Genomic DNA, 13,975 nt, shown 5'->3' on the forward strand with positions numbered 1-13,975 from the left:
TCCTGGGATTTTGTCTATTAATAATGATGAGTTACGATAGTTACAAAAAATTGATAGACTGAACAAAAAAAACTGAGCCTCAGTAAATAAAATCAGTTTGATTATATTTTTTTCCCAATTATGGAATGCATTTAAATGTAACCATACATTTACTTTTAATCAATTGTATATTATATACAAGTACTTGCGACGCATGTATAGTCTTTTAAAACAAATATATATAAATAAATCGTATTGAAATGCAAGGATTATATATGAGTTAAATAATTAACCAACTACTCATATGGTACGTCAGTACGGACAATAGGAGTATTAGCAATACGGTCATTGCCCTTTTGACAATACAATTCATTAAATAATAAAACAGATACGTAAAGAAATCCTATTCGAATAGAGGTTTTAACAGCGATACATTTCTTATCTGCGAGTGATACAATTTCCCATATAAGTCGCTGTAGGTATTATCAGTAAGCCCCTTGGACCGTTTTGTCGTTATCGGAACGGACCAGTCCTCGTTTGATCTAGTCAGGATTGGGAGCACTGGCTCGTGAAATGAACCTGTATATGTGTAGGTAGACTGGTTTTAACAGCACGTGCGTTTGTTTCTATTGCCACTGTATTGTGTCATTATATGACTGTGATGAGATTCTCATTTCGATGAAAGATTAGAAGTATTAAAGAGTTTTTAGACTTGTTTGCCAAGAAATAGTTAAAAACCCTAAAATTAAGATCACAATATTTCTCAAATTAAACAATAATAACCATCGTTTTATCCTCAGCTCGCTTTTTGCATATTATACTTTAGTTTTTAAACGCTGTTCAAATGCAGATAAACTAATGTGGCTTTAATCTGGACGCTCATTGGTCGTCTATTGCGTTATCGAATGTCACTGACCAATGACCACGTAGATTAAATAACTTTGATCAGCGTTTCGGAAACTGGAGTTTAGTCTTAGCCTTAGCCTTCGCTGTATAGGTAAATATGTTAAATGATATCTAAATGAAATGAACTCCATGGTCCAGTTTATATAAATGAAACAGCAATAATTTTATGACAACATGACAGTTCGTGATCCTAGCGCTCTAAAACCCTGATAGTCGAGATATTATTATTATTATTATCATCCAAACGTCATTGATAATTATATATTTATATTAGTACAAACTCTTATCTGGTGCTTGAATTTATAATAACTTTATACCTTCGTAGGACTGTAACTTGCCACCTACTCTAAGACTTTGTTTATTCCGTCCACCTTATACTTTGCATATTGGGTATACATTTGTATAAAAAAAAAACTATATAAATCTAAAAATATTTGAACTTAATCATTTAAATTCAATCAAACACTGTCATCCAAGCGATACGCAATTAAAAAAGTAACTAGTTTTAATATTAATGTATTAAGTTTTATAATGAAGATTTTAAAGGAATTTTATGTTTTACATAACGCCAAAGCTTACTTTGCACGTTATATTTACATGTTATAGTTGCCCATGAGTATTATATCTATGTCAACAATTTGGATGGAACAGGAATATCTTGAACCTAACATGATCTAGTTCCTCGTGTAGATTGTGTCAGCTGTTGATTCTAAGACGGAGTCAACACTATACGAGCGGTTTTGTGTAATCGTGTTAGTTGCATGTTAGTGTATGTGTTGTATCAAGGGTACTGTTTGATTTTGCGACGCTAAACAACGTTACGTTTGCCTCGTGTAGCGACATACCAAAAGAGATATTCGCTCCGAACAGGCGGCGGATTGTTAAGAATTCGATTAGCCGCTACCGAGCCGCGTTAGTCACTCGGTTGAAGGGTTGCTCCGGTAAATTGCTGAATAAATCGGACTTTTGACGAACTTATATCTAACAGAGTGAACATAATTACATTACTACATATTGAGAATATTTTTTATGAGTAACTTTTAATGTGATTTAGAACACCAATATGTATATATTTATATTTTAATGAAAGTAATATATGGGTGCGTAGAATTTAAAACGTGGTGTTATGATAATATTATGAACAGATTGTCCGTTCGGGCGTGAAAATCATCGCGCCTACCTGCATTAACTTTTCGTATTACGTACGAGTTATTTTGACAGCCCACTGCGTGCGCCTTATGTTGCCCTGGTAGGTATCCGTCCGCTTCGATGAGTTCTTATGAAACAAAATTACATAGGGAATAAGTAACTTACGAAGGCAACATCTGCTCCTGATATTCGGTAAAACGAATTCAATCTTACTGACGACCCGCGAGATCCCCTACGAATTAATGATCTGAATAAGAACTTTGGTATCGGTATAATCATAATATGTTATGTTAAAGTTGCCAAGGTAACTCTAACAATCTTAAATTTGTGATTAACACAGGGCTTAGGTTGAGTGCGGACCTCATTTGTCACGTTGCGGCCTCTCAAACCCTGACGTCCGATATAAATCATCCCCCGACACTATTTATGGAGATAACTCACATTTCCCCTCGGGCCGTTCATTTCCAAGACGAACAGTGGGTAATTCTCTTTTATTTTTTCCTCGCTCGTCTCGCTCTAATTTGGAATCTAGCGATATCACGCGGATAAGGGTATCGTGACGGGATGAATGAAATCTCGGCTGTAATATTTGATTCAGCAACTATTAGACGAGGTCCGGCGACAAATTTGCTTCAGTAAATCATTGCTCTATGAGACGTGCGCGAATAAAGGTTTTTACGAACTAGTGGAGCTCCATCATAGGCGAGTCGATCTAGGTTTTTGCTTATATTTCCTAAGTCAACGCTTGGTCTTTTCTTAAAATCATATTGCCTAAAAACTGTCTTTCTAATACTAGGTAAGGAATTTTTTTACTGGCTATAATAGAAATAAATAAGTTTGAATTATGACGAAACTATATAGTTTATCTGTGTTAATAGATAACGATCGAGTGTTGTGTTACCAGTTTGTCCGCCTGTTTTGACCTGACTCACAGGTCGAGTGCTCGCTCTCGAAGCCTCTCTACGCTTACGTGGTCCAGATAAAATCACCATTTTTACAACCCGTTCACGGGTCATAACGCGCGCCACTCTTTATTTAATACCTCGCCTATCTATACTTTTACGGGCTTAAGAAGTTTTATTGTGATTTCAGTTTTATTTCGCAGTTTATTTTCGTCGCTAAAGTCGTTATTATAGCTACAACATTTGTTTTATATCACTCGAGTAATATAGTCCTTTTTTACTATTACTTAAGAAGATGACATTTAATAATGCCGATCTGTTAAAAATTAACTTAAAAGTATTTTATAATTATTTTCATGCTAAATAACTGTCGCTTAGCGAAAATATAAATAATATTTTGTTGGAAACACATCCGTTTGCTCAGAATGTATTGCTTAACTACAGTTGCCTGTTTGGATCAATCTTTGATTTCCTGGATATTTGGTGGGTATATTTTACGGATACTTTGTAGTGTTCTTGAAAGCGATAAAGCGACTTTGACGATTCGTGATTAGTCTCGCTTTCAGTTGCAAATCATTTGGTATGTTTTGTGCCTGAATCATTCTAATTTGAGATGATGAGAGAGTTTACTTGTGAACTTTGTCCTAACTTATAAATCATATACACATATATATTATTTAATATTATCTATTTTAACTATCTGGTTTAATACTGTTACTGTTAAAATATTTGAATAAGAGTTCAAGCAATCTATTCTGACTGGAGCAATTCTTTACTAGCATCTTAAGCTGCCAGTAATTGATCTCCTTCGATCGACGATGTAACAAATTTGCAAAGTAAACTTTGTAAAGTTGTTACGTCGTTGTTCTTTAAGAGTTTACCCACAGCTCCGTTAAAGATTCAATAATGGATCTCACTGCTCTTAAGAATTTATCAAAAAGTGCAAATTAAACGAAAAGTAACTCGTAACAGAGATATATTGAACCGAGCGTTTAATATTTAGCAATCGTCTTCCAATACACGTTACCTGGCGTTGGCCCGTAACTCAGACCCTCGACGAGTCGTATCCCTCAGATATATCTGCAATATCGTTCAACCGCTTACTTTAATGCTCGTTTTGATTTATTGATATTGATAAGTATCGTCGCTCATAAAACCTGCACGAAAATCGTAAAAATCAATGATTCGAGATTTTGAGATGTTACTAGTTACAGTGCTTAGCTTGAATGATTTTAATGAGAATTTTTAAACATGTATTAATTCATTAACGAGGGTCTGGTTTAATCTATGTGATTTATCCGCGCTCGTCGTAGGAAATATCGTGCGGTCTGCATGCCCAGGAATACATTATTATTATCAGAGCTAAGCCTCTGTGTACTGAAATGCAATGGAACAGCTTTGTGGATTAAGGCCGAAACACTGTTTTCAGTAAAACGAGAATAGAGAAATGGTGTGGCTGTGGAGGACTTACTGATAGCGATTATTATTCCATTAGTAGTATATTTGGGTCAGAACACAGAAATGAGATTAAAATATGTAACTGTAATAGTGTATGTATGTCACCTTTAACTAATGATATTTTTTTTATTAATTTTCAATTCAGTCAGTTTTTTTTTATAAACAATTAAATGTTATTTTTTATATTTAAAATGATTTAATGCGTTTTTAAAAGAAACTGTCGTTCTTAGTCGTATTTATTGTACGCAGTTAATGTGAGATGCTAGAAGCGCCGAGACCAATGTATGTGAAATTAGCAGACCATTATCCAGCAGATCAAAATTAAATGTGAGTTCTGTTAGCACGCAGCAGAGTTCTACAGTTCCTATTAGTTTTTAGAAATAGTTCTGGCGTTTTTACGTTAAAAAAGTAAATTGACTGCCATGGGAAGTTGGCAGATCGTTTCGCAACAGATCAAAAACTAATATTTTTGCTATTTTCGCACATGGAGTTGAGTTTTATAGTAGCTAATAATTTTTTGTAATTGTTTTTAAAAGTTAAATCTTCTAGAACTAGAACTCTTCTAATGCTCATACTATTAAATAAACTATTTCCCCCAACCCATTGAGCTAAGACATATACAACAATCGAAGAGTTAGATATAGATTATATTAAAGCTATATTTAAAAAGTTTCGTAATTTTCTAATATAGTTATATCGTCTTTATAAATGCTATCGATTTTAGGCGGCGTATAAAACGATTGCATTATTTCTAAGACCGGACGCCAACAACTGCCAAGAAGTTGTTTTGCTAAAACGGCTGGTTTCCTTTAATTAGCGCGGACCGCTCGCTTGCACCAACTTACTAATTACTTCCAGATCTTCTTTCTGTTTGATTTCAGTTTCAATTAAACCGCTAAAGCCTTGGTTGCTTTTTGTTACATCGTTAAGAATATATTATCTTTGTTGAAAAAAATATATTTTTTATTATGAAAATTATGTTATATTGTTAACATTTAATCTTAACCGATTTAAAAAGAAGGTCTTCGGTTCGATGCGTATATTTTTAACGTTTGCCAATACCAAGGAAGCAGCTCACCGATTTGGACAATTTATTGCACGAACCTAGATGAGCGATTAACTTTTTGTACGTTTAGATGTTGGGTTAGTTCTACATTGTAATCTTTGTAAAACTTTATTTGTAATTACATATAAATTATTATTTAACAAATATGTATTTAGCATATATGATAAAAAAATGCTTTGTTAAAATGTAATTCGCGTCTTAATATATGGTTATATCATAATTTATGGTTTTATGATTGTGAATGGTATTTCAAAACACAAACCCAAGGTATAATTTGCTAAGAAATAATAAGTCCGCTACTAGGTCCAACTTGGTAGAAACAGTCCGAACAAGGAAAGTTCGTTACGTGCGAGACAAACACTAGGCGCGCAGAAAATAGAAGAGGATACTCCCTAATGAAAATAATCTTGAAAGTTTTTTAATTACAGCGGCTGGAGAGGTCGGGTCTATAACGCTCTGATGAACGCGCCACTCTGCTCCGAAATTATTTACCGCTTTTGTTCCCGTGACCCGATACTCGCGACGTAAAAACGAACTGTCATTTCTGGCTCGTGATTGCATTGTGTGAGTTTGGAGTTTAAAATTTTTGTTATTACGAATCATAATTACGATAATTATTTATTACAAGAACCGATTGATTAATTAAATGAAGAATATGCCCAACTTGTATTGGTATGATGGATTGCTCTGCTCTGAAGTGGCACTTGTACCGGTAAGAGCTTACAGCTTAGTAACATATTTCTTCAAAAAGTGTCTCTAAAAAACAAAAAGTGTCTATGTCTAAAATAATTTTAGATTAACATTTGTGATATATAACCTGGATACATCCCTGTATAAAGAAAACAAACTGTTCGATAGTCGACCGTAACGTGAAAATGTATTTGCAAACTGATGGACGAAGATAAACGTTCGCGCAAACCGAACTACACAAACAAAACATCTTATGTGTATCCACAAAACATACTGTATTGAAGTTTTTCTGTTAACATAGAATATATGTGCCACAGTATGTTATACAATAATATCGTTTTAATAATGTTATAAATTAGAGTTACATTTCGGTACTATAGGTATTCAGTGAATAATCTGGTATGAAACGAATGGCAATTTTTTAAATCTTTACTCATATTTCAAATTGGGTGGTTTTTGTTTTAGATAGATAATTATTTACTCAGAACAACTACATACCATACAACTTTGGAGCTATAACCTTACGGAGTGGCAATTTAAAATACACGTTAACCGATCTGGCGATTTGTTTAGTACATCTCATTAGATGCACTTGGTTACGCTTGCCATGTGCCCCAAACAAGTTTGAAGATTATACGTACACACATATCAGTGTGTATTTTTTATTACAAGTTTTGCGTGAAAAGTAAAACCGTACTTGCAATTATATCTCAACGTTTCCGTGACGTTGACGATCAACAGCGCCTCGAGACGGAGCGCTCTCGAGGCGCGACGCCCGCGTCTCACTCGTGAACAAAACCCGACGAGAGCGTCGCACTCGCCGCGGCAAACATCATTACCGTTTACGCTACTCCAAAGAGAATGTGGAATGATACACTTTTCACTTTCAATTAATATACCTTTTCTCAAAACACATCACTGTCTGTTCTTTTCCATAATCTCCTTGTTTTTATCGTTTTTAAGCTACTTACACTACAGATATATATTGATATAATTATTTTTTAAGAAAAACAATTAATTATAACTTCGTGGTAAATTTACAAGACGGGTCAATTTGTATTTTGTTGAATAAAACGAAAGTTTAGTTATTGTTACGAAAGACGGTGTTCAAAACATCGCATCGGACGGTGGGTAATACTTACTAAGAGGCAGGAGTGCGCCGCTCCTGCCTGCGGCTTTTTGAACAAATAAACATCATGGGATTAAGTCATTACTATCTACATGTTGAGCTTACTTACTTTCAGAGCTGTCTTATTTTGCTCAGATATAAAGTTTTGTTTCTTCTTTTTTTTTAATAAAATCGTAAGTACATAAATATAATTCTTGGAAAATAAAAAAAGACATCAATCAAATGAGAAAGCTATAAATTATTCGTGGAATAGCGGATCAGCTTGTACTTGTATTACACAAAATACAGGAAAGGGTTTTTTTCGCAATATTGAATATGTTTCGTAATCCTGAACGAATTTGACGGAACGTGTCATCCGAGCTCCTAAATAGATTTGAGGGAATTGACTACAACGTATTGCTCCTTTGTGCCTCTCGTATTCAAATATGATTACAAGATTTCTTTACCACTTTTGTTTTCGTGTAATGCGCTTGTCAAAAGGCCATATGACTAAATTATTTTCGGATTTTGTAAATCCTAAGTGTTCAAAACAAAATTCCTGTTGCGATATCGTATTATTAAATTGCTATTTTACGTCTTTGGAATCGCATGGAATTTTTCGAAATTTTCTTCTCTTTTTAAAGAAAAAAAATATAGTATGAATTTCATACGATATCTTTAAGTTTCTTGACGATATACGAAACCGCCGAGTGCGTAATCATTGTAACCGCAAATGAAACTCTTGAAGCCTGGTGCTTACCCAGATTAGAGTCCGCGTTCTTCGTTGCAGATCTACATAATTAATCCACTGAGCAACTGGTGCGCACACACACTTGAAATTTTACAAATTGCAATTAGCTTTTATATATTAGGTATATTGGTAGGCAGACTGGTAAATGGGTCACCTGATGGTATGTGGTAACCACCGTCCATAGCCAATGCCGCTAAAAGAAATGTTAACCATTTTCTTACATCCCTAATGCGTCGCCAACCTTACAAACTAAGATATTATATTGTGGCTGTTACACTGGCTCACTCTCTTCAAACCGGAACACAATCAGCTCGTAAGCATTCTTGTTTGACGGCAAAATATGTGTGTGCGAGTTGGTGGCATCTATCCAAGCGAACTTGTCCAAACCTCTACCACCGAGCACCGTGTTGAAGTCGTACTTTATACAATATCTTTCATTTCTTGCTTATATTATAACAGTACTAAACACATTGTCTTTTATTGAAACCATTTTATAATGCGCGGCGAACCTTTTTGAAAATACTACCGGTAGGTTTCAGCCACACAACGACTGCAAGTGTTGGGTGCGGTTATTTCTAAGCACCTGCTAGCGCGTATCAGTTTGTAAGATTAAATGTTTATACATATAATTTTACACTTTAAAATTTTTGTTTTTTTTTATAATTGAGAGGTTGAGAGTTTTATTTAAAGTAATATTATTTTATTTTCGGAAAACAAACGGTACAATAGAATAGAAATATTAAAAAACAATAAAATAATACATAAAAAAATCAAGTTTCCAGCGATATCTAACACAAATAAGAACCGGAAAGTAATAAGGGAGACAAGAATAGTTCAAATCAATATTTGAATTGAACAATTAATTACATAATCAAAAACCAATTAATGACAGTGATTAAAAATTAAACACATAAAAATCAATGATTACACAAGAACGACGTTTAATAAGTTTAAAAGTAAACTTATAAGTAAACTTAAAAGAGAACATGAGAATATATCTCTAATATTATATTTTGTATTGTTAATACTAGACAAATAATGGATGACATTGTTTTTGGCGTATTTAGTTTTTATACGGGGCAAATCAAAAAGATCATATTTACGCTTGCAAAGTTTAACAACCTAATAAAATATACTTAGTTTACTTTCTTCCTTAATATGCCACTGCTGGACGGATGCCTCCTTTGCTCACCATGAGAAGGTTTGAAACTTATCCCACCACGGTGCTCCAATACGAGTTGGAATTTAATCCAATACATGCAGATTTCCTCGCGATATTTGAGTTAACGAAAAGTGGTGGTTGCCAGCGGTGGCCTAAAAATTGATGTTTGCCAGCGTCTGAATTACGATAACTAAAGCCTAATTTAAATATCGTAATTAATTACTTATGGAAAATTATAAATCGGGTGAATGAAAATATATTTAGCGATTAATGATAACATACTTTAACACGACCCAAAACTTTAAATGATAAGTGTTGATTTACTCAAAATGATTAAAATGGACTCAACGGACGGCAATTACTATGCGAATAATTATGATCAATTAGGTTAGGACATAATTGTTCGCACCTGAATTGACATGTTGCTACTTCTTATTCGAATTTGTATTTTTGAGTCGCCGGTTTCATCTATTTTTGATGCCTTTCCTCTCAATTATTTTAGCTCACTGAGTTACTCGCCATTTACCCATTACTTATAAATATTCGTATGATATAATTAAATAAATATTATCTCATTTAAAATATTTAGAAGTGTAAACACGACTGAGTTAATTTAATCTTGTTAGTGGTGTGTGGTCGCTTTACAGTGAAATCGACGAGCTCTTAAATCCTTCGTTAACTCTAATTAGTTCTGATTCAGCTTGTGTTTGTTTAACTCCACTAATTGTACCTTACACTCGACGGAGACGGATAAATGTTACAACGAATGTCTCGGATGCGATACTAAATACTTTTGTTTCGACAAATAATATTTATCATTAAAATTAATGGTAGTTTGTACGGATATGATACGGTACCCTGGCCGACTAGACTGGGTATGAGTGTGCGCAATGCTAGTGCACTCTCTATTGCTTCAGTGTCATAATCCGATATTGCCAACTTCAAAAGATTAATAACTTTGTAGGCCCGAACCAGGGTTTGAACTCAGGACCTCGAAATCAGCGGCTTTACAGTTAGCTCGAGACCAACAATGTCAATGTTGTCGTTATTTTTATGTGTATATACACTAGCTGTACTTCGCGAACCGACGTTAGTAACAACTAGAACATTTATAATGTTGTAGATGTCTATCCGTCAAAACGTTCATCTCTTATATTTCCATAACTCATGTACTCTCTTAAGTAATGAATGATTACCATATTTCTAAACGACACGAACTTCCGTACAAGCCTTCATTCCCAATTTTACCCTCTTGAGAGTTTTTGATAAACCGTTAACAACTGTCTAATTTATTGGCAGAAGTCTAAATACCGATTTCTATAACTGCAGAAATGACAAATTATCCATACAAAGTTTCATCCCCTATTGAAACCTAAGGGGTTTACATAGGGGGGATGAACCTTTGTATGGAGATGGTTTTTAAAAAATGCTTACTTATTTACATCTACATTCCATATGGTGTTTCTCGCCGATTTAGGGTGTTCGTTTTATGTCAGTCAGTCATTTTAAAATTTTAACAAAGAGAAAATATTGTATATATTTTTTGTCTTATAATGCAATTCTTAGAGAATTAAGTTTTCTTTGACATTCATTTTAGACTATAAGCACTTGGTTTGAAAACCGAGACAAAAGGGTTGCAGCGAAGTTCAGGTCTTAGTCGATAACTATCAAGGTCATTCGATGTTCTCGTCACGGTGAGGGCGCAAGTTTTACTGAGAACTAATTGTGAAATTGCTCTGCGGCGTGCAGCGTCTTGGTTAAATTTATACACAACTAAGTGGCCTTTTGTTTACATTTTCAACATTGTAATATAATAACAACTGTATCTGTATTTGTGTCCAAAATATCGGCATCAAACAAAATAGACAGAAAATGATAGATAGATTTATTTTCGCTGACTACTATACTGTATTACACACGAATATTTTTTTATGAAATGAAAACGTCCATAGGTTTTATAAAGTAAAAAAATAGCACAACGTGTATGCGTACTGCGAACAAAGTAGGTATTCTTTTATCAGTTTAATTGATTACATTTCTTTCTACTCTCTATTGTATTGGTTATCTTTGCTAGACGTTCTCTATGCACTCTTATATAAATTATATTTTTATTTTTGTTGCTCTATAGTTACTTGAAATATATACTGAAAATTATTGTATCTCTTTGTAGTACGCTAATAACATTGGGTTACCTAATGTGTTAAAAAAAAGTTTGATTACCTTTGAAACATATTTGTTACCATAAAGAAAAAACTTTTTACACCGATAAATTATATTTATGAATCGAACATCAATCAGTAGTAATAACTAAGAGTATTTTATTCTATCTATTTTCAGTTATCAGAAAGAATTAGTAGAATGTGTAGGTGTAATACGTACGTACATATATATATATATATATATATATATATATATATATAGCTCTATATATATATATGTCGCTCTCGGTATAACAGGTGTGAAACTAAATACAAAGCAATTTATAAGCATAGGCACGTAGCGAGTGTAGAGTACCTTTGTACCTCGTAATCTAGTTGAGCCGGCGATAAACCAAATTGTTCCGAGTAATCTCCGGCCTTACTACCGGGATGTGAAGTCAGGACTGAGCTTGCTTCAGTGCAACGGAGCTTCGTTAATTTGCCGAAGACTAAATATTAACGCAAAAACGGCACATATGCTTTTAACTTTTTAATAGACACTTATATTTAAACGCATTTTTTAATGTATTGTTACGAAATCAACAAACACAGACTTAAATTAAACGCTGCCCTGTTATTATTATTCAAATAATTTTTGTCCGCAATTTCATTAGACGCCTTGAAAGATAGATACAGTTCTTTGCCGTCCGCGGGGAATACTTCCATTTCCCGGAATAAAATGTATTCTCGGTTTAAATCCATATATAAGCGAGTAACTTTTCCGAGTTTCACTATAAGCCAACGTGTTCCGGTGTGAGACGAACAGAGGTAATACTATCTGTGCTTTTGGCTCAGTAGCGATTACATTGCTATCAATAAGATGATCAATATGAATCTGCTATTGTCAAATGCATATCGTTTGGATTTTACAACACACAGAGCTACATATTGCTGTACAATAAAATTTGTTTGATAAATTTGACTTGAACGAAAACAAATTTTACCCAGTTTATTGATAAACACCTAAACTACGGGAAGTCGTGACTAACATGTAAAATGATAGTGTTAAAGTGTAAAGTTTGAAAGATCAGAGCTGTTACGTTATTCGCGTATCGCTCCGTAGTCGGCGCCACGACGGCGCGGCGTCCTGTGACGTCACGCCCTAGCTCCGCTTGCAAGTTTCGGGCTGATAACTTATACGATATAGAACTTTTTATAAAATGTATAGGGCACTGTTAGAAGGTTACTTTCTATGTACATATATGTTTTCTATATAATCAATGAAACATCGCATTACGTGTTAACAAGGCTTTATAGAGGGTATGTGATAATCGCGATATAGTAACTCAGGTTACATATGATACGCCTCGGACAGGTATCTGTAGTCAAATCTGCGGAATAAACTGGAATGGTGAATTGAACAGCGTGAAACTCGGGTTGCATCGAATTTGCACGTAACGCAGTTACCGCTGAGCTGCTTAATTTTAGCTTCAGCTAAGTAATGGTCGAACCATTACTTAGAATATGTTAAATGTTTTAATGGCTCTGAGTTGGTGCTTACACTATTGCTCAGCTATTTTTTTCAGCGGCAGCGCCAGTGTTCCAATGACAAGTCGCTTTTCATTGAAACACTGCCGAAGCTTTATTTAAAATACCGAATTTAAAGTTATTTTTTATATGATTTAAATTATAACAATTAATTTCATTCAAGTTGGAAAAATAAATTGGATCGTTCATTCGTCTAATTTTGTCGGTTCAACCCAAAAACGACAATTAATCTTATTGGTATCATTCCTTTTTTCATCTCGACAGCCTGGTATTTCAAAATATAAATAAAATGCGTTGTACATCTTTAAAACATTACGAACAGAATTCATTTCTAGCAAAATCAATAACATTAATTATCCTCTTTTATTTTTTAAAGTACATACGGAAATATAATCAAATTAATAAAAGGGACGTGGGTCCGCCCTGCGGTAAAATATAACACACACACACACTTCTAAATTTTTTAAATTGTATTGGATTAGACATTGAAAATACTCATAAATCAGCATCAGTAATTTAGTTCGGTCAGAATATGCCTTCATAAATTCAACCTTGCATAAATTCCGAAGAAGCTGAAAAAAAACTCTTTTGTGCAAAATATAGCTGTTTACTAAACTAAATAAGGGTATACAGTAGCCCCGGGTTCGTGTATCAACAACAATTTATTTATTTGCATTTTAATATTAATTTTGTAACTGTTTGCATATGATACAGTTTTCTAACTTGAAAGTCACATTGCTACATGGCTAAAGTAACTTTCATAGGATTGGAGTGTTTTCAGGATAATAGTTGTGCTTTCAATATCCTTCTTATATATCAAGTACCAAATTTCCTTTTTTGAAATATAGTATCTATTACAAAGAATTACTAATATTACTATTCACCCCGTCAATTAAGCTTTAAGCTTGTGTTAGAAGTGGGATACAAAAATGTATAATTAAAATAAAAGATAAATTATAAATTTATTACACGCATTAGCGGTAATATATTCTGAGTCCGGTGTAAATCCGGTACCATTTACCAGACGATGTACTAAATGTTCTTTTAAGTATTTAAAGGGAAAAAAGTGTAGGGGCGTATGTTGTAGAAGAGTATACCCCGATATTATTATATTTCAG

General features: G+C 33.8%; 1 protein-coding gene across 15 annotated transcripts in view; it reads left to right on the top strand.

Annotated features, from left to right (window-relative positions):
* Rg (rugose) overlaps window positions 1–13,975 on the top strand; it is a 419,297-nt gene that overhangs the window by 128,842 nt on the left and 276,480 nt on the right. The gene's annotated exons all lie outside the window — the stretch shown is intronic.

The sequence above is a fragment of the Vanessa tameamea genome, chromosome 22 (assembly GCF_037043105.1).
Source record: "Vanessa tameamea isolate UH-Manoa-2023 chromosome 22, ilVanTame1 primary haplotype, whole genome shotgun sequence".
NCBI classification, from domain to species: Eukaryota; Metazoa; Arthropoda; class Insecta; order Lepidoptera; family Nymphalidae; genus Vanessa; species Vanessa tameamea.